Source organism: Saimiri boliviensis, chromosome 8 (assembly GCF_048565385.1).
Source record: "Saimiri boliviensis isolate mSaiBol1 chromosome 8, mSaiBol1.pri, whole genome shotgun sequence".
NCBI lineage: Eukaryota > Metazoa > Chordata > Mammalia > Primates > Cebidae > Saimiri > Saimiri boliviensis.
The window spans coordinates 7,306,867-7,333,148 of record NC_133456.1 but is presented as its reverse complement, the minus strand read 5'-3'; the positions used below and the strand labels follow the sequence as shown (position 1 = coordinate 7,333,148).

Below are 26,282 nucleotides of genomic sequence, written 5' to 3'. Positions count from 1 at the left end.
CTGTACCTGGCATATTACACTTAGCATAATATCCTCCCTAGTTCGTCCATGCTATCTCAAATGGTAGCATTTCCTTCTTTTTAAAGGTTGAATTATATATATATATATATGAATTCATATATATATGAATATTATATTAATATTATATAATATTCCTGTGTACATACATATATGTGTATATACATATGTATATCTATATCTCACACATATCACATTTTCTTTGTCCATTCACCTGCCAATGGACACTTAAGTTGTTTTCATATCTTAGCTAATGTGATTAATGCTGCAGTGATCGTGAGTGTGCTGCTGTCTCTTTAAGACAGTGGTTTATTCCCATTTGATACACACCCAGAAGTGGGATTGCTGGATCATGTGTTAATTCTACTTCTGTTTTTATGAGAAACCACCAACACTATTTTCCATGATGGCTGTACTAATTTACATTCCTACCAACAGTATACAAGGGTCCCTTTTCTCCCCATCTTTGCCAACACTTGTTACGTTCTGACTTTTTGATAATAGCCATTCTGATGAGTGTGAAATGGTATCTCACTGTGGTTTTGATTTGCATTCCCCTGGTGATCAGTGATGGTAAGCACTTTTCCATATACCTGTTGTCCATTTGTATGTCTTCTCTGGACAAATGTCTGTTCAGGTCCTTTGCCCATTTTTTAACTAGGTTATTTGCTTTCTTGCTATTGAGTTGGTATCAGTTTCTTATGTATCTTGGGTTTTAACCCCTTATTGAATAGATGGTTTAAAAATAATTTTGTATGGATTTGAAGGCAGTTTCACAAATTTCTAAGACATCAATAACTTTATTTTCTGTTAAGATCCAAGTGGCTAATATAATAGACCATGGACACTTGTTTCATATCTGGCTGTAAAGAAGCAATAGATAACATAGTAGTTTCATGGATGGATACCCTCACTAGTGGGTAAAAAGAGGAGGCTTGGGCTTTTTAGGGAAAGTCGGCAGAGACCAGCCTAAGGTATGACTCATACTAGTCACTCTGGAGATATTTGTTGACCAGTAAATACCATCAAGATAAGCTGGGCTTGAGGAATGATACCAATAGATAATTCTCATGGGGTATTAGCTCATATGTAAAGTGATGAGTTGGGTGTCTGGCATAGAGTACCTATAACCTAAGAGGAAGGAACTATCACTATTTTTTTCAGATGGGGAAAATGAGTCAGATAGTGAATTAGCAGCATGGCCACGGTCATTGTGGGAAAACTTAGTAAGTGACCAAGCAGTGATTGGAAGCCATGCAGTGTGAATCTGGGGCCTGCCTGTTTATCCACCTGCAGGAAGGAGAAATGCCAAGCAAAGGGGGAAAAGCCTTCCAGTATGAATCTTCCCTTTGTCGGGTGTATCCACGCTGTCTATACTACTCACCCAGTAGTCAGTGGGGTGGCTCAATTATCAGATGTGCTGTTGTGGTATGGCAGTGCTTGTGTTCAAATAACAGTCATTTTACTTAATAATGCATTACTAATAATTACTTAGTTATTACTTATTGTTGTTAATCTGTTACATTGCCTGTTTATAAATTGAACTTTATTGTTGGTATGTATGAATAAAAAAACCATTTATATATATATATATATATATATATATATATATATATATATATGTGTGTGTGTGTGTGTGATATGGTGTGGTTTGGCTACATCGCCACCCAAATCTCACCTTGAATTGTAGTTCCTATAATCCCCATGTGTTGTGGGAAGGACCCAGTGGGAGATAATTTAACATGGGACAGTTACCTCCATGCTATTCTCGTGATAGTGAATTCTCATGAGATCTGATGGTTTTATAAGAGGCTTTTCCCCCTTTGCTTGGCATTTCTCCTTCCTGCAGCCACGTGAAGAAGAATGTGTTTGCTTCCACTTCCACCATGATTGTAAGTTTCCTGAGGCCTCCCAAGCCAAGCTGAACTGCGAGTCAATTAAACCTCTTTCATTTATAAATTACCCAGTCTCAGGTATGTCTTTGTTGGTAGCATGAGGATGGACTAATACAATAGGATTCATTACTATCCATGATTTCAGGCATTCACTGGGAGTCTTGGAACATATCCCCTGATGATAAAGGAAGACTACTTTACAGCAAAAAATTTTCATAGCAGAAGAAATACTGAAGTTTGGGAAACCCTAATGATAGGCCTTTCTGGAACCTGCTTTCTGTTTGTGTTGCCAGCCTTAACTCTTCCATATTTCCCTTATCTTAAATTGCTTCTGAAAATGACAAAGTCCTGAGCTTGGCAGTGGCTCCCACCTTTTCTCCCTTCCTTCTCGGAGACATCAGAACCAGATAGGAGAGAAGGCTAAATATTAGTCTGGGTGTCATATAGCCATATAACTATCAAGACAGACACAATTTTGCCGTACAGTTTCATGGAAAGAAGAAGTTATTTAAGCAGTTATCAAAGATGTGGCCAAACACTTGAAAGCAAATGATTGAATGATGTATTTAAAGATCTTACAGTAATGCATGCTCAGTGGGCAGCTGTTAGTCAAATTTTTACAGTTATTCATATAATCAAAATCATACCATCTTTTGAATCTGGGAAATCCAGCTCTACTTAGCAGCCTGTCTTATCCTTTTGGAGTTGATTCAATAAAATCCAAGAGAATTTCTTCTCCTCTCAGTCTTTAGCTAAAATATGGGAATTGCTTATCTTGCAATTGCAGGAAACTGCCCATCCCCAAACTCCATGTACTTGTGCAGGCTCACACAAGTTGGAGTCTGTAGTAGGTCTTAAAACTCTCCTGTCCCAGCACTTTGGGAGTCTGAGGCAGGAGGATCCCTTGAGACTAGGAATTTGAAACCAGCCTGGGTAACATAGTGAGATCCTGTCTCTCCAAAAAAAAAGGAAAGAAAACTTCCTCCTGAATGCTAAAGGTATACTACAGATGTTCCTCCTTAAATAATTGCACTGAGATTACAGACCCTCAGGATGTATTTCTTTGATTTTTCATCTTGCCTTTTCCTGGGGGTTTGGAAGGAACATGCCTTTGCTGAGATGGTTGCTTGGTACAGAGCCAAATGGATCTGCAGCCCTTCATCCTACACCCCACAATCACAAATTTCTCTACTTCTTAGATCACTTTATTGTGTTTTCTCATCATATTTTACTGCCTTGGCTCATCAGCAGTGTGATTTTCAGCTCCCATGTAGTAGTAAATACATGTTTCCGTTACTGAAACGAGGGTCTATGAGAAGAAAAATCATAAAAACAGGGGTCACGAACAAGTTAAAAAATATAAAATATGCATGAAATTTTAAATCTGAAACATGGGCCTTTCTGTCATTTAATGATTGTGGCTGGCCAACTTGGGCTACCTCCTGATTTCTAGAGGTATTTCCATTTCATTTATATTTGGGGATTCTTTTGGTGGAAAACATGAACTTGTATTCCCATTTACCAGTGTGCTGGATGGTGGTAAATACCTAAAGAGCCTGGTAACAGACTGCAGAGTATGAAATGTATGAAAGCTGGGAGGGAACCCCTAGGGTCATCTGGTAGAAATTCCTTTGTGACGAATGGGGAAACAGAGGTCTAGAAAGCTGAAGATTCATCCAGAAGAAAAACAATCCATAGAAGAATGTCCAAGTGTTCTCACTCATAGGCCTGAGGTCATTCCTCTCTGTCATGACCATAGGAGTCCCTGGATCCTAGGACACTTTCTGAATCTGTATGTCTTTGTCTCTGTCGGGGAGAACCAGCAAGGTCAGGAGATGCCTGCTTCCTGAGGGCCCTGAAATCCATGGAGACGGGCTGACCACACTTCTGATAGTGCTTCTAGGAAAGGGAATGTAGAGGTCAAACATGAAAGAGTGGCCTCTGGCTAGGCTGCCTCTAGGTAATGAAACAGGAAGGACATTTGATGAGAAGCCACACATGTATTTTGTCTCTGAAAGCTTTGGGACACACACCAGCTTCTCTCAAAACTTCACTCCCCTCTGATGTTTCATTTGCACAACCAAAGTGGAGTTATGTTTCCAATGTGTTCCTAGGATGCCTTCAGGATTTCTTGGAAACCTCAAGCAGATGGTTAAGTTGTGTGATCTCCATTTCCAGCCTCTGGAAAACCTGTGGCTAATATTCCACAATGGCCCTGGAATTTAGGGTGGCTTCTCAGTGACCTGGCTTCTGTGGCTTCTCTGGGAAAGATCAAAGACTTCAAAACAGTTGGAGCATGTGAAATGATTGGTAACCGTGCTCAGTTCTTCCACAGCTATTTGTTCTCGCAAGCCTAGCCTTTACATCTTTTTCCAAAAAGTGTACACAGCCTCCATTCTCCAGAGTGGTGGAAAAGCTAATAGACATTCTCATTTTATTCCACCCCCGACTGCAGGCAACTCTATCGCTAGATGAGTTTGTCTGAATTCCATTTGCTTAGGCCTTATGAAGTGAATAAATTTGAATTAATGTGGCGCTGTCTAAGGAGGGGGAAGATATTTTTTGAGAGGTTAAGCAGTGTCTGTGTTAGTTTATATAAATGAATCTTTATGGTTGCAAATGTACTTACACCACCTTACCGTATTTGCTCTATTAGTTTATAGAAAAATTTCATTAAGTGATGTGAAAATATACATATGGGGATTTCTAAAATGACTTTTTCCTTTTGAACAGCCAGATATTTATGTTCCTTTGGGTTTCATTGGCACACAAATATATTTTCCCTCTTAAAGATAACACTTGGAAGAAATATGCATCAATAAATATGTATGTAACAACTCAAATTCCCAACAAATTACATTTGCTGCATTTGGTAACTCTCTAATAGTGTTTCTTCCCATAATAATTAGAGCAGAATTGAGATGTCATAACTAAAACTGATACTGCAGATGTAGCTGTTGCTTGGGAGTGGAGGCAGGGCAGTGAGAAGCATTTGGCTTTTCTGTAAGTTGAAATTTTTGTTATTGTATTTTTATCTGTAAATGATTAGAAATGGAACTGTGGTGAGTAAACTCATGAATGTTAATATGGCTATAGCTTCTGCTTCCATAACACTTAGTTATTCTATCTTTTATTACACTCTTATAGACTTTGATGGTTCAACAATTGGAGCTTTTAAACTAATGGAAGGCTTTCAACCAAGTAGAATGCCTTCATTACTATCAAGCATGGAGATCTGAATGTGAATAGAGGTGGTTAAAACCAATTTAAGAAAACATCTTTATAAAAGACTAATACCCATAATTTATGTTTATTTTCATAAATTAGGGCAGGGATTTATATTATTTGTCTTCTTTTCACATGCCTCACCCAGTGCCCAACTGCATTAGCTTCAATAGCTCTGATAACAAACAAACCAGAAACCTCAGGGGATTCACACATAGACATTTATTTCTTGCTCATGTAAATGCCACAGAGTCTGGGAGCTCTCCAGGCAGTTCCCTTCCAACAAGTGACTCAGGGACCTAGGCACCCTCTATTCTGTAGCCATGTCATTTGGAAAATGCAGCTTCTGGAATTACTCCAAGGGGAAGAGAGAATGTGGGAGACTCATAGCCCCCTCTCGTGTACTTTAGATAGGAAGTGACACACATCACTTCTGCTCATAACCCATTGGCCAAACCAGTCACATGCCCAACTCCAATTACAAGGGATGCTGAGATATGTAGCAGAGCGCATGGAACACTCTGAGGGCGTGACTTTTCCCACTTCTCACCACCTTAACATGTCACAGGAGCATAGCAAATGCCAATTGAGGGAATGGATGAATGAATGAACGAGTGAGGGGTGAATCTTTTTAAATGGCTTGGCATTGAGAGCATGCTACTGGTGTTTTAAATTGATAGGAAAAGAATTGGAAATTGCTGGAGGAATATTAACCTTGAGGGCTTTTGTGTGAGTTTGCATGTTTTGTGTATATTTGCTACAAGAGCTTGTTGCGTAAGTCTAAGGGCCACACAGTGATTTTTGTTTCTGAGGTCCTGACACACAGAGCCTAAAAAAATGTTGTTTTTATTCTAAAGACTTCTCAAGCAAACAGCATCTTGCAGTTGATTAGGTGGAAGTGTTTCTTAGCCTTCAAAGGGTGTATGGTGGGGAATGGACCTTGTTAAGGTTACATAGAAGGTTAACCTCCATTGACAAGATGAAATTGAAGTTGTTTTCTCTTGCCACAGAGCAGTTCCCTGATTTGTATTGTCAGCACAGAAGAATTTATCCATTTTCTCCAGAGCATTATCTCAAATGAAGTGTCAAGGCACTAAATGGATTTACCTTGTTGTATTATTTTTTATTTTGATGTTTAATTTTTTATCCTGCTTATTTATTGTCATATGAAGTTAAAACAACAGCCACAAAAATAAATAAAGAAGTCTGAGAGAGAAAAATATCATAGTCTCACCATCCTTCACCTTATTTTTTAGTAGTTGTTACAAAACCTGTAAGGAACGTCATTGCGTTGTAATTTCTAATTTTTGTTTCCTTGACTTATGGCATCTCATTTCTATAATTCATTATAATTTAGATAGTAGGTCACCTCACTCAAACATATTATTTGCTAAATGCAAGACACTATATGATACATTGTAATAAATGACTGTTTTTCTATAGTTACTGTTAAGTTGCAGTTCTGGAAAGTAGCCCAGAGCAACCCACCTGGAGTAAGCGCTGAAATTGTTCACATCAGGTTTCAAGCATATAATCTGTCACCTCCAGCTGTAGGACCTTCAGATGGTTACTTAATCATGTTGTACTGCAGTTTCCTTATGGGGTGAGATGGGTAGGAGGGTTTAAGACCTTGAGAGATCTTAAGCAATGAAACATTACAGTGCTCTCAGCATATCACCCTTAATGTAACTTTAAATAACATGGCCATTTAAAAAAATGACACAGGAACTACATATGTTGAAAATAACATTTTTTTGTTCGGATTTTAGAAAATTCTAAATATGTCTAGAAAAACTTTTCTTTCTGTTCCATTCTCCTTCCTATCCTCCATGACCCCCTCCCCACAAACTGTATCAGGTATATAACCTGTTGGAAATCCAGCACTGCACATTAGACATGCTGGTGGTAATGTTATTTGTTATCACTTTTTTTCGTTTTAATCGGAGAAGCAGCTCTGTGTTTATGATGCTAGGTAGTGATGGAAAAGACATTAGGAAAAATTGTTACCTTGGTAACCGGGGATGGACATCATGACCTTTTGTGATGTGTATGCTGTGGCCTTGGTAGTCTCTTCCCTTAATTAACATCCTGTGAGAAATGTGAGAGTAAATTATCGCAGCAACTGGACCACTGCGATATTAAGTGCGAGAACATTCTAAATGGCAATAATAATCATGATAATGAGGCCACATATTCTGCGTCTATCCTTTAATTGCTTCTTAACTCCTCTAAGTGGAAAAGGCAAAGTTATTACGATGTGGAAACTAGGAAGTGATTTATTTCTTACTAAAATCAGACTTTGTGCAGAAACCCTTTTTAGTCTGTTGTGAATTATGAGAGTTTCTCTGAAGAACCACCTAGGTAGATAATTTTAAATACAGTTTACTACTACTAATAGGCAGCACCAAAAAGATGGATTCACCTTAGAGTCAGGGGTTATCATCATGCGTAAAGCATTATGTTCTAAAACCCAAGTACTCTGTTTGAGCCCCGTTCTTTCACGTTTTGCCACTCAGTTTCGGATTCAAATTCATAGGAGAATTTTTTAACTTGAACCAAGGAAGTCTCGTTATTGGACACCAAAGGCGCTCGCTATAGGATAGTTAGTCTTGTAAGCTGGCTTTCTGTTTTAGACCTGCAAGCCACGTGTTCAGATTCAACGTATGGTTCTTGAGTGTGAGCCATCTAGCAATCAATGTTATTTACACTGATTATTTCATATATGGTATGTTAGCTAAGAAAGTCCTTATGAAAACCTCTATAGCATGTTATATAGACCCCTCCCTTTTTTTTTTTTTTTTTTTTTTTTTTTTTTGAGATGAAGACTCATTCTGCCACCTAGGCTAGAGTGCAGTGGCACAATCTCAGCTCACTGCAACCTCCATCTCTTGGGTTCAACCGATTATCCTGCCTCAGCCTCCCAGGTAGCTGGGAACACAGATGTGCACCATCACACTCAGCCAATTTTTGTATTTTTAGTAGAGACGGGATTTCACCATGTTGGCCAGGCTGGTCTCGAACTCCTGACCTCAATTAATCCACCCGCCTCCCACCTGCTCACCACAGGTGTGAGCGCCTGGCCAATAGACACCTTTTAAAATCTCTGCCAGACTAACAATGACCCCCCACAACAGACCTTTCATTCATGAGGGTGGACCGCAATAACTGTGTATAACATGACTCCATTGCCTCCTGTCCTGTCCCTGACCCCTGCATTCCTTTCCTAAGATTTGGGAATTGCATGAAAATTTTCAGTCTGTTCTGGGCTTGTCTCTGAACAGACAGATGTAGATAGGGAGCAGCTGTGAGTGAGTGGTTCTCTTTTGTTGTATAAACAATTGGGCTAAGAAGGCCAGTTTGTGAAGAGGAGACTGGTGCGAACACCTGAAGAGAAGCAGAAAAGAGAGGTGAGAGAAATTTGCCCAGGAGTTGGATGGCTTTTTTGATTCTGGTTCCAGGCCCCCTGACAGCTGGTTGCGTTTAGTCCTTTGAATTCCACCAAGCACTTACATATCTTAGGATAAATTCCATCACTTCTAAAGAAATGTCTTAACTAAAATGAGTAGATGTTGTTGATGCTCTTTCTCATGGGAGGAAAACCGAGATTCAAGGAAGCCAACCTAATTGCAAGTGTTGACTGCAGTGTTGCTGAACCCTCTGTCAGGACTCCAGCAACTCAAGTCAAATTAGAATAAAAAACAAAAAGGGAATTTATTAACTCACTTATCTAGGCATTCCAAGATGTGACTGCCTTTCAGCATGACTTGTCAAGAATTGGACCAGAATCATTTGATCAGACTTCATTCTTCCTTGCCAACTCATGACTCTGTTTCTGTTAGGCTTTGTTCTCAGAAGAATGATCTCTATGTGGGGCAGGATGGCCACTGGCAGCCCAAAGCAGCAGCACTACATCTTGTGACCCTTGACACAGGGTGCAGGGATCTCAGTCTCCCAGCATCCCTAGCATTTCCTGGAAAAGGACTCTAATGGCTAATCGGCCAGCCTGGGTCATGTGCTCTTGGGTGGAGTGTGGCTGACAGGGCCGTCTTGATTGATAGCCTCTCCTGTAGTAGAGAACAGGGGTTCTGGTTCTAAAACAAGGGAGGAGAGATGCCGAGTAGGCCAAAGCAACCTTATTCACAGCATTGGCCTATTTTTCTACCTGAGTAGAGAGAGAAATGCTGCTTAGGTGGGTGACACACTCCTATATGCTGTTTTCTCCTTAGGTGTTCGTCATCTCCTTTTCCTCCTATTCTAGAGAGTAAGTCTTGATACACATGATTGGGGATGAACTCATTATTCAGATAACCTTATACCCACTATGACTGGAAAAGACAGTCCTGCACTTTGAAATGCCAGCGCTGGGGCCCAGGAGTTTGAGACTAGCCTGGGCAACATAGTGAGACTCCATCTTTACAAAAAATGAAGAAAATTAGCTGGGAATAGTGGCATGTACTGGTAGCCCCAGCTACTTTGGAGACTGAGTTGGTATGATTGCTTGAGCCCGGGAGGTTGAGGCTGCCGTAGACAGAGATTGTGCCACTGCACTCCTGCCTGGGTGACAGAGCGAGACTCTGTATCAAAGAGAAAAAAATAGAGTCCTTTGCAAATGTAAGTACTTCTGTCATTACTAGCAACAAGCATGACACATCTTACTATTGCTTAGGGACAAGTCCTGGAGTGAAGACCTCTGCTCTGGAATCCATATTATGAGGATATTTGTGTCAACACAGTGTTTGACATAAGCCTGCTTATTCAAATCACATTCGAGCATCTCCCAGCAGCCAGGTCCTGGGGTTCCAACTATGAACAAACAAACCAATTTCTCTTCATGGGGAGCTCACGTTTCTCATGGAGATGGACAGAAAGCGTAGGAACATTTTTACACACTTTAGATATTGAATGCATTAAAGGAAAAAAATAGGGTAGTGGCCTGTTATTCAGTATGGTAGCCACAAGCCGTGGGTGGCTATTTAAAGATAAAGTGAAATTAATTAAAATGAAATAAAAGTAAAAAATCAGCTCTTCAGTTAGTGACCACACGTGGCTAGTGGCTGTTATATCAGACAGTGCGGGTACAGAACATGCCCATCGTCATTCAAAGTGCTGTTGGATGGGGCTGGGCTTGGCAGTGACTGGAAAGATATGTGAGGGTATGCTTAGGAAAGGTCTTCCTGTGGAGCCAGCATTGGTGCTAAGACCTGAAGCCACCCATGCAAAGGTCTCAGGGGAATAGGCTTCTAGGCGGGATGAACAGTAAATGCAAAGACTTTGAAATGGTAATGAGCTTTGTCTATCTGAAGATCCAAAGCTGGCCTGTGCATCTGATTGAGTTGGAGAGGCAGGAAAGAGCTAGATCAAGTGTGACCTTGGGTTATTCCATACCAATGGGGTGAGTTGTTGAAGCAAGGTAGTATTATTTCATTCTAAAAGGATCATTCAGGCTGCTGTGGGGTAGGAGCACATCTGAGGCCTTCAGAACGTATCTGATGAATGAAAGAACTGATGAAAGGCCCAGCCAGGCTGGGGTGTCCATTTGTTTGATGTCTTCTTATGAGGGCTTTTTGGGTCATGATGGAACCCTCAGTGGGGTTCCTAGCTACCTTATGAAATCCCCCATCATGGCATTAGACTGAACAGCAGCCTGACTGGCCTTACAAGAGCCCAGGGCCTTGGACTCTACACAGTTCCCCCAATAGTCCGTCCTAACTCTCTAGGTCATAGCTTGGCTCACTATTGGCTGCCCTTAACCCCTCTGAGCTCCTGCATGTCTTCAGGCCACTGTAGGATACTGCTGAGGTGGGACACTCCCTTCTCTCATTCTTCACATTCTATCAACAGTCTCTACTGAGTACCCATTCTATACCATGTATTGTGTTAGATACTGAGATTACAGTGGCACAGGAAGAAACAGCTATGGTTCCTGCAAACATGTTTCTTATAATACTTATCCCAGAGGTCATTGCACACTTATTCCAGATGTAACACAGATTATAAGTATTATATAATACTTATCCCAGAGGTCATCGCACACTTATCTGAGTGATTACTCTGCTGATAGAGGTAATACTAATACTCTAGGGTAAGTATTATATGGGACAGGCTCATGAGGCTCCAACATCTCCCCAGTCAAGGAGTTCAGAGGCAGCTGCCCTGGGCACATGATAACTGAGCTGAATCCAAGGAAGAACCAGGATTGTGTGAGTAGAAGGTGGAGCAGGTGTCCTGGGCAAGGAGACCAGCATGGACAGAGACCATATGCATAGAGAATCATGGAACAATGGAGCTACCAACAGAGACCAGGGAGGCTGAGTGGAGGGAGCAGAGGGGAAGTGGTGCTGGTGTGGCTGGCCAGGAGGGCAGAGGCCAGAGTGGGCAGGGCCTCATCGGCCATGTTAAGGATCTTGTCTTGTGTCCTAAGAGCAGTGAAAAGTCCCTGAAGGACTGCGTGCAGGGAGATGACCCACTCAGGTTGGTATTTCTGGAAGCTCACTCTGCCATAAGGAGATGTGATTGAGGGTCCTAAAGTGGGTGCTGAGGGATCAGATGTGGCAGACAACTGTGTCTTGACCCTGCCTTTCAGCATTTTCCTCGGTCAGTCAGCTCCACTGCAATAGTGACTGCTGCCATTTGTTGGAACCCTCGTAGGTAGAACCACATGAACTTCCTGGTATTTGACACTTCTTAACCCACAAAAGGGTAGTTTTATACAGTTCAATCTAATATTGTGTGCCAGGCACTGAACTGAGTGCTTTTGACTCTTTCTCCAGTTATTCCTCCAGGAAACTTTACTGTAATGTGGGTGGTTATAAACCCATTTTGTGGATGCGGGAGCTGAAAGGCTTTAGATAAGGAGCAGAGCTGGTGTTGGAACCCAGGGTGTTGAAGTTAAACACTTCAGTCCATGGCTTTTAGATCAAAACGCCCGGTGGCAAGCAAGGCCTGCAGAAAGCTGCAGTGGAAGGCCTTTGTAAGTGGTGGGTTAAGTAGGCCATTAATGCTTGTATTTGAGTTTTCTCAGGCTGGAGATTCCAGATGGCTGGGAGAGAGATATCCATTATCTACTTTTTAAAAAAGGAACTATGACACTTGGGAAATTATAAATGAGTTAATGCAATGTTAATACTTAGAAATATTCTGGAACAGATCATTTGAAAAATCAATTTTCACATATGAGGAGAAAATGAGATTACTGAGTGCCACACGGCACTAAACCTTTGGAGGGGTCATGGCTGAGTAGCAACGTATGTCACTTCCCCGGAGGATACACATGCCCTGGGAGCTGGGTGTTTGCTTGGCTCATGTAGAACTAGCATTCCTACTAATTTTCATTTTTTGATCTAAGTTGTAAAAAGCTGGCCATCATCCCAGAGCTGGGAAGAAGAAAAAAATAAGGAAAAAAAGGAGAAAACTAAAACACATTAGGAAGGTGCTGCAGGCACTGTGTGGTGACTTTTGTATCCCATCCGACCCTCTGAAAGACCTGAAGATCTGGGCGGCACCAATCGCACTTCACAGAAGGGAAACAGTCTGAGACTCAGAAGTAAGCACAGTTCCGTCCCTGCGCAGTAGGCTCCCACACCCTGGCTCTCCTGGCCACACCAGGCAGGTTCCTGCTTCATGAATGGAATGCAGGGTGGGATCCAGGCACAGGAAGATGCCAACAGAATCAGGGGGCCCGTCTAGTTCTTCCCCTGGCTTGATCTAACTTGCCAGGGAGAGAGTGGGAAGGCTCTGCCTAGCTGGAGGTAAAACACAGAAATGTTTCCTTAAGTGGTACAGACAAGGACAGCCATGTCTGTTCACTCATCCCCCTGCCTTTGACTGAGGACCTCTGGGCACTGTGCCTGGTGCCAGGACTGTGGAGGTGAGCAAGGCACCTTCACAGATGCTGGGAAGGACAGACACTCCGGGAATCCAGGCATGCATAGGTGGTTTCCTGTCCTTAGGGGCCTCACCAGTGGAGTGAATACCATGAAGGGCCAAAGAACACACCAGTTTCCCCCATGAGGAGAAGAGTTCAGAGGAAGCAGGGTTGCTGGGAAGGGATAAGGCTTCAGGGAGAGTGGGAGACCCCTGAGTCCTACAGGGCATGATGGATCCCATCGCCATGGATTCTTGGTACTGAGTTCTTACTTCTCTTGCCTGTGCTGGATACTATGATAGGAGCTGGGCAGACACCTGTGAAGGAGTTCACAGTTACTCCACTTTACAGATGAGGAGACTGAGGCACATATAAGGAATATATACGTATCTCAGTATCCTATCTGTATTCTATATTCTCTCTCTCCTATTCATTTTGTTTCTTTGGAGAACCTTCACTGATAGTCACTTACTGAGTGGGCACTGGCTTTGCTGCTGACCAGGCTGGATTTTAGGAGGAGGACTTGTTCTTAGGTTCAGTGGTGCATCCATGTGAGGGAAGCTCAGCTTTCCCTCTTAGGGAGTTTGCAGCCAGTTGGCTCTACAGCACACATATAGGAAACAATGCAAGAAGCTTCAGACAGAATTTAATTTCTGTGCCAAAATGTATGGAGCAGACTGCCTGCCTAGGAAACAGCCCCTTTGCAGTGGCACCTTGTATTTTTGCTATGCAACTTACCCTGCAGGAAAAGGAAGCAGAAGCCACCCTTGAAAACAGTGTCTCAGCATGGGCTGCACATTGGACGCACTTGGTGAGACTGAAAGAATCCTGCTGCTTGGACCCCTGTCCAGGGATTCAGAGTTCGTTGTTCTGAGGCAGGCATCCCCAAACTTTTTACACAGGGGGCCAGTTCACTGTCCCTCAGACCGTTGGAGGGCCGCCACATACTGTGCTCCTCTCACTGACCACCAATGAAAGAGGTGCCCCTTCCTGAAGTGTGGTGGGGGGCCAGATAAATGGCCTCAGGGGGCCGCATACAGCCTGCGGGCCGTAGTTTTGGGACACCTGTTCTGAGGTTTGACCAGAGTTGAGAAGCACTGCCTTAGAGCATCTTGATTTCTGAGATTAGGTGCTCTCACCTGGAAAGAGGGAACCAGGGCAAGGTTCAGGAAACAAGGGCTTGCAGGCCATATCTTGCCAGCTGCCTGTTTTTATAAATGAAGTCTTATTGGAACACAGCCACACCCATTTTTACATGTATTGCATTTGGCTGTTTTTACTAAAACAGCAAAATTGAATGTTGCAACAGAGACTTTCTGGCCTGTAAAACCTAAAATATTTACTATCTGGGTAGTTCTTTGCAGAAAAAGTTTGCCAACCTTTAAACTGGGGAGCAATGAGTTTTGGAGGATATAGGTGGTATAGGAGAGGCTGGGCCACCAGTGAGAAGGTAGCACCCTTTCCTGCAGTTGAGATATAGACTTGGAAACCTTCTTAACACCCGCAGACAGTCACTGCCAGCCCACCAGGGAGGGCACACGAACTGAGCATTTTTGCTGCCCTGGGGTTCTTCCTATAGAATCTGAAGCTTCACTTTACATGGTGATAGGAGCGTAGATGAACTGGTTATTAGGCTGGAGCTGCTGGATTCCACAGGGGCCAGAGGGCTGGAGCAGCAGATTCCTTTCCCTGGTGGCAACTCTATCAGAACTGAAAATTGCCACTTTCTGTGACAGTGGCATTAAAGGATAGAAACTCTGTAGGCAAGAGAGATGCCCAGGTGGCCCTTGGGGAAGCTGCAGAACTGTCAAGGTATCGCAAAAGCAGGAGCCTTGTTCTCTCCTTCTTATGATGATGGTACAGACCGGTAATTCTGGACACTTCTAGAGTCACCTTTGCCCTACTACTTTGGACTGAGTCCTCTGTCCGAATTTGTGACAGAAGCCATACGACAATAGGACCATGGTCTCCTGCCATTACTTACAGCACGATCTTCCTCACCTACTGAGCAGCTTTCCCTGGTGTCAGCCAGCCTGAAGAGTTGATTGTGGAGGCAGTTTTGTGGAGTGCAGGTCTTGTGAGAGGCCTGTGGATCAAATGGATTTTGACACTTTCATTTAGTCAGTCAACCAACAAGTGATGATTAGTTGTCACCGCACCAGGGACTGGGAATACGCAGTGAGCAAGCACGGACATGGTTCCTGAAGTTGTAGAACTTGAGTCATGGGGGAATTGTATTTGGATCAAAGAATCACACAAGCACAGGTAAAGTGAGTCCCACGTGACTGAAATGGATAGCTACATGCTACATTTTGGGAGTGCTGCATGTGACCCCCAACACCAAATATTCAAAGTGTACATCATACATTCTCAGAAAGAGTTAAAGCCTCTTGAGAAGTCTTCAAGGAAGAAACCTCTTTGTCTTTCCTTAAACTCGGCTCTCCCTGTATTTCCCAAACTTTGTTTATTGAAAAAGAAAAATACCTATTTCCTTGTGAGTATGCTGTAGAATGACTTTATGTTCAACAAGTCATTCTCTGGGCATGCTGCACCAGGGGCTTCACTGTGTGAGCCCAGAGAGAATGGAATGCCCAGAGAAAATATGCTACTTTAATTTACATTTACGTTTAATGCCATTTTTGCGGTTTGTTTTATAATGCACACATGTTAAGACAATGGCAGGTCGTTATAAATAAATATGTATGTGGAAGATACTGCTCAAAAACTTTTTCCTTTCTTTTTTTTTTTTTTTTGGAGATGAAGTCTCACTCTGTCACCCAGGCTGGGTGTGATCTTGGCTCATTGCAACATCCACCTCCCGAGTTCAAGCAATTCTCCTGTCTCAGCCTCCCAAGTAGCTGGGACTACAGATGCATGCCACCATGCCTGCTAATTTTTGCATTTTAGCAGGGACAGGGTTTCACTGTGTTGCCCAGGCTGGTCTCGAACTCCTGAGCTCAGGCAGTCCACCCATCTCGGGCTCCCACATTGCTAGGACTACAGGTGTGAGCCACCGCGCAGGGCCTCAAAAGCTTTTTATTGAAAGGAATGCCTGATCAAGAATGTTTGGAATCCCTGGTCCAGAAAATAATGTCCAGGCGCTTATTCCAGTATTCAGGACCTACCCTCCCCTGGCCCTCACCTGTTTTTGTCTCTGAACTCCGCATTGCCACCCTCCCGTTCAGCCAGCCTGAGATACGTCCTGTTCCCTTCCCTAGTTACCAGCTCTCATGCCTGTAACTGTACTTCTGCTGTCTCCCTGCTTATCTGGGCATGTCCTAATCCTCCAAGTTTGAAGGCGCAGCCTCGTGCATCCTCGCTGAAAACCCCTTCCAGTCAGAGAAGTTTTTAGTAATTACTGTTTCTCGAATATCCCACAGCATCCTACTGCCCGGGTTGACCAACTACAACCTAAAGGCCAGATCTTTTTTGCAACTTTGTAATTTTCTTGTAAATGACTAGAGCACAGTCAGGCCCATTTGTTAATGTGTTATCTGTGGCAGCTGTCATGCCACAACAGTAAGGTGAGGAGCTGTAACAAAGACTCTGAAGCCCAAAATATTTACTGTCTGATCTTTGACAGAAAAAGGTTGCAGGCCCCTGCCCTATTGAAGTAGTTTTAGATACTTACCCATTGAACCACCTTCGGAGTCTCTGGTATTTTATGTGCCACATTTTGTCCCCTGGATTAGTTCTGTTGTGCTCCCATCATACTTAGTAGGTCATCAGACACACCCACAAAAGAATTAATTGACTCTGATGCCATGGACATCAAGGATTCAGAAATACCGAGGTGATTTGGACTAAGCATGTCTTTTCCTGGATTGATCATATGGACAAAACCACTGAGCCTCATAATTACAGCAATACGTTCCAAGGACTGAGAAATGATTCTTGTTTGTACTGAATCAGCCTTTTCAAAATCAATACAGAACAGACAAATGGATTTGGGGAGGAGAAGCAGAACACACAATCATCCCTGGTAAATGATGAGCACCACTGAGCAAAATCGTGCTTAGGTTTTCATCCCTGTTTCATTTGCATTCTGGGCTGTGCAGATTATTCAATTAAATTGCAGTTTTGAAGCTGCTTCCAGAGAGCCTGTGTGTGAACCATTATTGCATTGTCCTTTATCAAGCAGGCTGAGGCTTCGTTTTACTATTTTAACTTGCCGTTCTATGAAACGATGGAGTGAAGGCTTGAGTTTTGGAAAAGGTAGATAATCTGTGAAGCACTTGGGTCTATGGAAGATTAAGACTTCCTTTAACGGGGTGCTGAATTAGTCTGTTTCACACTGCTATAAAGAATACCTGAAGCTGGGTAATTTATAAAGGAAAGAGGTTTAATTGATTCACAGCAGGCCTGTCTTACATGGTGGCAGGTGAGAGGGAGAGGGAGACAGAGCAAGTGAGCATGAAGGGGAACATTTATCAAACATCCAGATCTCATGAGAATTTACTCACTGTCATGAGAACAGCATGGAGAAACTGCCCCTATGATCCAGTCACCTCCCACCAGGTCCCTTCCTCAACACCTGGGAATTATAATTTGGATTACAATTCAAGATGAGATTTGGGTGGGGACATAGACCCAAACCATATCAGGTGCTGTGGGAAGAAGTGCTGCTGACATGTTTCCCAGAAAGCAGACTACTTAAAAGAAGGAGGGCCTTCTCATTGGCATTGAGTGGTTCATGAGCTGGTCAAGGTATTTCCACACAGTAAGGAGTGCCTTTGGTTGGTCTTTCAGCAGAAGAGTATGATTTCTTTTATTCTAGGTGCCATCAGTGAATTTTGCTTTAAGAAATGGTCAGATAGAATTTATTAACTTGAGTTCTGTTTCTATAAATTTCTTGAATTAATAATTCAAAAAGAATTGAAGGGTCTTTGTGACTTTAATTTTATTATTGAGGCATAAATTTCTATATGGAAAAATGCACAATTCTTTAGCATACAATTCAAAGAGTACTGACAAATAAATACACATGAGTAACCCATGTATTATCAAAATAGGGAAATTTGGCCAGGCACAGTGGCTCACACCTGTAATCCCAGCACTTTGGGAGGCCAAGGAGAGCAGATCACTTGAGGTCAAGAGTTTGAGACCAGCCTAGCCAACATGGTGAAAACCTGTCTCTACTAAGAATGCAAAAATTAGCAGAGCTTGGTAGTGCATGCTTGTAATCCCAGCAACATGGAAGGCTGAGGCAGGAGGATTGCTTGAACCCAGGAGGCAGAGGCTGCAGTGAGCCAAGATCAGGCCACTGCACTTCAGCCTGGGTGACAGAGTGAGACTCTGTCGCAAAAAAAAAAAAATAAAAAATAAAAATGATAGGGAAATTTCCAGCACTCCAGGAAGCTCTGTTGTGTACCTCCCTAGTTGATTCTCACTCTTCCTCCTAGAAGCAACTACTAAGTGTCATCACTATTGAATAATAATTTTGCCTGTACTGGAACCTCATATGTATAGAATCACACATAATGTAGTCTTTTGTCTCTGGTTTCTTTTACTTAGGATATTTGTGAGATTCATTCATATTTTGAATGTATCAGTAAGTTTTTCATAAGTAGTAATCCACTACATGAATATATCACAGGTTTGTTTATCCTTTTACCTGTTAATGGACATTTGGGTTATTTCTAGTTTGGGACTATTATGAATGGGGTTTTCATGAACATTCACCACAATATTTTTGTGAGCATATGTTCTCATTTCCTTTAGGTAAATACCTAGGAGTGGAATTGCTTGGTCATATGGTAGATATATGTTTAACTTTATAAGAACCTGCAAAATGTTTTTCCAAAGAGTTTGTACCATTTTATATTTCCACGAGCAATATATGAGATTTTTGGTTGCTCCACATCCTTGTCAATGTTTAATATTATCAGAATTTTTAATGTTAGCATTTCTACTAGGTATAAGATGGCATCTGATTGGAGATTTATTTTGTACTTCCCTGATGACTAATGACATTGAACACCTGTTGGTCTAAAGATTGGCCATTCACATACCTTCCTTTGTAAAGTGTCTGTTCAAATCTTTTGCCCATATTTTGATTAATGTTTTCAGTTGAGTTACAGGAGTTTATTACATATTCTGGGCACAGGTCATTTTTCAGATGTGTATATTACAAATACTTTTTCCTGAGCAATGGCCTTCCTTTTTACTTTATTACCAGTTAATTTGATGACCAGAAGTTTTGAGTTTTCATAAATTCTAAATTATCCATTTTTAAAATGGTAAGTGCCTTCTGTATTCTAACAAATCAATGCCTACCTGGAGGTCATAAAAGTAGTCATAACTTTTTGCCTAGAAATATTACAGATTTAGTTAGGTTTTTTTTTTTTTTCTGAGATGAAGTCTTGCTCTGCTGCCCAGGCTGGAGTGCAGTGGCATAATCTTGGCTCACTGCAACCTCCGCCTCCTGGGTTTAAGCAGTTCTCTGCCTCAGCCTCCCGAGTAGCTGGGATTACAGGAGTGTGCCACTACACCTGGCTAATTTTTTGTATTTTGGGTAGAGACGGGGTTTCACCATCTTGGCCAGGCTGGTCTTGAACTCCTGACCTTGTGATCCACCCACTTTGGCCTCCCAAAGTGCTGGGATTACAGGAGTGAGCCAAGGCACACGACCCTACAGATTTAGTTTTTACATTTAAGTCTGTCATCCATCTCATATTAATATGTGTATGATATGAGTTGGGGGTTGAGAATGTAGTTTTAGCCATTTGTTCCAGCAAAGTTTGTAGAAAATACTGTCCCCACTGAATTACTTTTATTGGATATCAATTGACTGTATATGTACAGCTTTGTTTCTGGGCTCTTCTTTGTTTCAGTGATCTGTTTGTCTTTTCTAATGCTAATACCATTACTGCTTTAATTAATTTGATTTAGAGTAAGGCCTAAAATCAGAAAATGTGAGTCCTTGAGCTTTTTTCTTCTTTTTAAAAATTGTTTTGGGCCGGGCGCGGTGGCTCAAGCCTGTAATCCCAGCACTTTGGGGGGCCGAGGTGGGTGGATCACGAGGTCAAGAGATCGAGACCATCGTGGTGAACATGGTGAAACCCCGTCTCTACTAAAAATACAAAACATTAGCTGGGCATGGTGGCATGTGCCTGTAATCCCAGCTACTCAGGAGGCTGAGGCAGGAGAATTGCTTGAACCCAGGAGGCGGAGGTTGCGGTGAGCTGAGTTCGTGCCATTGCACTCCAGCCTGGGTAACAAGAGTGAAACTCTGTCTCAAAAAAAAAAAAATTGTTTTGAAAATTGAGGTTCATTTTATTTATATGTAAAATTTAAAATTAGCCTGGCAGTTTCTATTTAAAAAAAAAAGCTTATGTGTATTTTGATTGGAATTTCACTGAGTTTATAGATCACTTTGGGAAGAACTTACATCATAAAACAGAATTCTCCAATTTTTGAGCAAGATATCTCTCTTCATTTATATAAGTCCTCTTTAAGTTCAAACAGAAATATTTTGTGGTTTTTAGTACTTTGTAGTCTATCATCTATCTCAAATTAATATGTGTATGATGTGAGTTAGGGGTTGAGAATGTAGTTTGTATATTTGTTTTACATTCCTTAGGATTTTCTTTTCTTTCTTTTTTTTTTTTTTCTTTGAGATGGAGTCTGGCTCTTGTTGCCCAGGCTGAAGTGCAATGGCATATCTTGGCTCACAGCAACCTCCACCTCCTGGGTTCAAGCAATTCTCCTGCATCAGCCTCCCACATAGCTGGGATCACAGGCGCCTGCCACCACGCTTGGCTAATTTTTGTATTTTTAGGAGAAATGGGGTTTCACCCTGTTGGCCAGGCTGGTCTCAAACTCCTGACCTCAGATGATCTACCTGCCTCAGCCTCTCAAAGTGCTGGGATTACAGGCGTGAGCTACTGCTCCTGGCCAGGATTTTCTATATAGACAAAATCTATATAGAAAAGTAAAGATGGGTTTTTTTCTCCCTTTTTAATGTGTATGAATTTTTTAAAAAATTTATTTGTCTTACAGTATTTGCCAGAACCCTCAGTACAGTATTGAATAGAAGTGGTAAGACATCTTTGCCTTGTTCCTGATTCAGTGCTTCATCATCAGTATAATGTCAAATACAGGTATTTTTGTAAATGCTTTTTATTAGGTTGACGATATTTTTTCTTATTTCAAATTCCCTGAGGATTTTTATGATGAGCAAAAACTGAATTCTGTCACATGCTTTTTCTTTATGTATTTGATGGTATGATTTTTATTTTTTGTTTTGTTGATGTGGTGAATTATGTTGATTAGTCAAATTAGACCAACCTTGAATTCCTGGGATTAATACAACTTGGTCATGATGTATTATCCTTTTAATTCTAGGGAATTTGATTTACAATTTTGTTAAGATGTTTGTATCTAGGTTTATGAAAGATATTGGTGTATAGTTTTGTTTCTTTTAAAGTTCTTGTTTGGTTTGGTTTGTTAGGCTACCCTCATTAAATAGGATGGGAAGTATTCTCTCCTTTAATTTTCCAAAAGAGTCTATATGAGATTGTTTATATTTTTCCCTCATATATTTGATAGAATCCATCAGTTAAGGCGTATGAACCTAGAGTTATTTGTTTGTTTTATCATGATTATTAATACTGAAATCAGTATCTTTTATATTTCTAGGACCAATTATATTTTGTGTTTCTTCTTGTGTCGGTTTTGATCATTTCTGTTTCCCAAGGAGTTTGACGTTTAACCTAAGTTAATGAACTTATTGGCGTAAAGTTGTTTGTAATATTCCCTTATCCTTTCATTATCTGTAGGATCTAAAGTAATGTTTCCTCTTTCATTCCAGACACTGGTGTTTTCTGCTTTCTTATTTTTTTCTTAATCATTCTAACTAGGATTTCATAATTTTGTTAATTATTTTAAAGAACCAATTTTTGGTATTATTAATTTTTCCCCTGTTATTTGATTTGTTTTAGATTTCTCTGCTTTTCTCTATTGCTTTATTCTCTCCTTTAATATTAAGTTTCATTTATTCATCACCTTGTTAAGGTAGAATCTTAAGGTAGACTATTTATCTTGAATTTTTTTCTTTTGTATTATAAGCTTTTAAATGTGTAACTTTTTCCCTAAGCTCTGCTTTAGCTGCATCTCACAAATATTGATAGATATGTTGTTTTCATTGCGATTAATTTCAACACATTTTGCAATTTCCCATGTCATTTTCTTCCTTGACATATGTATTGTTAATGTTGTTTAATTTCCAAATCTTTAGGACATTTCCTGGTATATTTTATTAAATATCAAGATATCAATGATATTTTTCATATCAATATCATACACTGATTTCTAAATTTAGCTCATTATTATCAGAGAACATAGTATGGGGATTTCAGTCATTTCAGATTTATTGAGACTTATTCGATGGCCCAATACATGATCTAGAAAAGAATGTGTGCTCTGCAGTTGTTAGGTATGGAGTTCTATAAATATTAACTAGGTTAAGTTTGTAAGTAGTATTGCTACAGGACCAACCCCCAATAAAAATCCTGAGCACTGAGTCTCTGTTAGACACCACTTCCAATGTATTATTACAACTCATTACTAGAAGAATTAAGTATAATCTGTGTGTTTCCACTGGAGTAGAACTCTTGGAAGCTTGCATCTGGAGTCCTCCGGACTTTGCCTCATGTACCTCTTCCCTTTGTTAATCTTTATTTGGATATTTGTACTATAATAATCATTTTATAAAAAACAAACTTTTGTTTCATTGATTCTTTCTACTGATTTCCTGTTTTTAATTTCATTGATTTCTGCTCCACAAATTAAAAAATATACATATTGTTTTTTCTATTTACTTTAGATTTAATATGCTCTTCTTTTTCAAGTTTCCTAAAGTGGAAGCTTAGGTGATTGATTCTAGATCTCCTTTTCTCTTCTGATACACGTGTTCAGTGTTGTAAATTTCCCTGTAAGCTTTGCTTTTGCTGCATCTTGCACTTTTTGATAGGTTATATTTTCATTTTAATGTTTTAAAAAATTATCTTGAGAATTCTTTTAAAAATATGTTGTCCAATCTCCAAATACTTTGAGAATTTTTTCAGCTATCTTTTTTGTTACTGATTTCTAGTTGAATTTCATTGTGGTCTGAGAGCAGACACTGTATGATTTCCATTCTTTTAAGTTTGAGAAGATGTTTTTATGTTAGGGTCCTGAATGTTGTCTATCCTGAATGTTCCAAGCAAGCATTTTTACGTTCTTAAGAAGAATGTGTATTCTGTTCTTGTTGGATGAAGTATTCTATAAATGTAAATTAGATCCAATTGATGGTCTTTTCATTTTAACTGCATTCTTTCCAAAATTTTGCCTCCTGAGTCTGTCAATTACTGATACAGGGGCATTTAAGTCTTTAACTGTAATAGCTAGTTCATCTGTTTCTCCTTATAGTTCTGTCAATCTTTGTTTCACGTAGTTTAACATTCTGCTGTTAGATACATACTGCATTAAGGATTGCTTTGTCTTCTTAGAGAATTGACCTCTTTATCATTAAGTAATGCCTGTCTATCTTATTCCCTGATTATTTTCCCCACTCTAAAGTCTATTTTGTCTGAAATTAAACCACTAACCTCACTTTATTTTGATTAATGTTTAGCATGGTATATCTTTCTTCATTCCTTTACTTTTAATATATTTGTGTCTTTATGTTTAAAGTGAGCTTCCTATCGACAAAATATAGTTAGGTCTTGTTTTTTAATCTACTCTGACAGTCTCTGTCTTTTGATTGATGTATTTAGACCCTGCACATTCAAAGTAATTATTGATATACGTGGATTAATATGTACAGTATTTGTAACAGTTTTCTATTCACTGCCCCGGGTCTTTCTTTCTTTCCTTTTGCTTTCTACTCTTTTCTGCCTTCTCTAGTTTTAATTGAACATGTTATGTGACTTAATTTTCTCTCCTCTCAGCATATAAATTATGCTTCCTTTTAAAGTTATTTTAGTAGTTTCCCTAGAGTTTACAGTATACATTTACAACTAATTTAAGTCCACTTCAAATAACCCTACACTACTTTTTAAGTAGTGCAGGTATCTTATAACTGAGTGTCTTGGCCCATTTGTACTGCTACCTTAGACTTTATAAATTTTTCTTAATTTATGAAGAAAAGAAATTTTTTTCTCACAGTTCTGGAGGCTGGTAGGCCCAAGATCAAGGTACTGGCATGTTTGCTATCTGGTGTGTACTGCTCTGCTTCCAATATGATGCCTTGATCCTGTATCCTCTTGAGGAGAAGAGTATTGTTTCCTCACCTCGCAGAAGATAGAATGGCAAAAGGGACAGACTTTCTGTGTCAATCCCTTTTATAAGGACATCTAATATCATTAGTGAGGGAGGAGCCCTCATGGCCTATTCATCTCTTAATGATGATACCACTTACTGTCTCACTGGAACACCTGAATTTTGGAGGAAACACATTCAAATCATAGCACAGAGTATTCCACATTCCTTCTTCCAGTCTCTTATAAAACCACTATTATTTATTTCACTCATCCATAGACAATAATTTATTAGTTATTATTTTGAACAATCTGTTATATGTTGGATTATGTTGGATCAGTTAAGAAAAACAAAGTATTTTATTTATCTTTATTCCTGCTCTAACACTATTTTGTGTGTGTGTGTGTGTGTGTGTGTGTGTGTGTCTAAGACAGGGTCTCACTCTGTCCCCCAGGCTGGAGTGCATTGGCACAATCGTGGCTCACTGCAGCCTCAACCTCCCAGGCTCTAGTGATCCTCCTGCTTCAGCCTCCCAAGTAGCTGGGAGTATAGGCAGGTGCCAACACACCTAATTTTTTTTGTTGGGGGTAATGTTTTTTGCAGAGACAGAGTTTCACCATGTTTCCCAGGCTGGTCTCAAACTCCTGGGCTCAAGATCCTTCTGCCTTGGATTAAAAGTGTAAGGCACCACGCCTGGCCTGTGCCTTTTTAATGCACATGAGAATTTCTCAACTATATCATTTTCCTTCTCGCTTAAGAACTTTTAGCAATTCTTGCAAGGCAAGTCTACTGGCAACAGATTCCTTCATTTTTGTTTGTCTGAGAAGGTCTTTATTTCTCCTTTACTTGTGAAGGATAATTTAATGGAAGAATTCTAGATTGATGGTTCTTCCTTAGAACACTTTTTAAGTGTTTCACTTCATTCTCTTCTTGCCTGCATGGCTTCTGAAGAAAAGTCTGATGTAATCCTTATCCCTGTTCCCCCTACAGGTAACATTTGCCCACTCTCTTTCTGGTTTCTTTCAGGATTTTCTATTTTTCTTTGATTTTTCTACAGCTTGAATATGATATGTGTAGATGTAGATCTTTGTAATGTTTATTGTGTTCGGTATTCTCTGAACTTCTTTGATCTGTAGTTTGGTTTTTGTCATTGATTTTGGAAAATACCCAGCCATTATTATTTCAAATATTTCATTTTCTATTGTTCTCAGTCTGGTATCCCATTACACGTATATTACATACCTTTCATGATTATCTCACAGTTTTTCGATATTCTGTTTCCTTTTTTTCTCTCTTCTTTTTGCTTTTCTTTTTGGGGAGTTTCTGTTGACATATCTTCGTGCTCTGTGATTATTTCCATGGCTATATCCAGTCCACTAATGATCCAGCAAAGGCATTCTTCATTTCTGTTACAGTGTTTTTTATTTCTAGCATTTACATTGATTCTGTCATAGAGTATCCACCAGCCGCCCCCCCAGCTTATATTACCCATCTGCTCTTGCATGTTGTCCACTTTTTCCATTAGACTCTGGAGCATATTAACTGTAGTTATTTTAAGGTCCTGGTCTGTTAATTCTACCCACACCTGCCATCGGCCATCTCGTACAGTGGATTCAAGCATGGACTTGAGATGGATTGCCTGTATTTGAATTCTGGCTCTCCTTTTCAGCTATGTAATTTTTTGCAGGATACATGAATTCTCTATACCTAAGTGTTCTCATTTGTGAAGTAGGAATACCTATAAAATCCACCTCATAACGTTGTTAGGAGAATCAAATGAGTTAACACGTGAAAAGTACTTAAAATAATTTCTGACACAAAATAAGTCTTCTGTATATGTGAGATGATGATGATATAGCCATTTGTAAATCATGCCAGCACACTCCCATTTGAGGGCTTTCCCCTTGCTGTCCTTTCTCAGATGCTTCCCAATGCCCATGCCACTGGAGTTCTCATCTCATTCAATCTCTGAGTGTCACCATCACAGTGAGACCTTCTCAAGCACCATGTATAAACACACGGTCCTTCAGAAACTGCTA

General features: G+C 40.4%; 1 protein-coding gene across 9 annotated transcripts in view; it reads left to right on the top strand.

Annotated features, from left to right (window-relative positions):
• Window positions 1-26,282, top strand: part of CACNA2D3 (calcium voltage-gated channel auxiliary subunit alpha2delta 3) — a 935,925-nt gene that overhangs the window by 337,381 nt on the left and 572,262 nt on the right. The window lies entirely within an intron of this gene.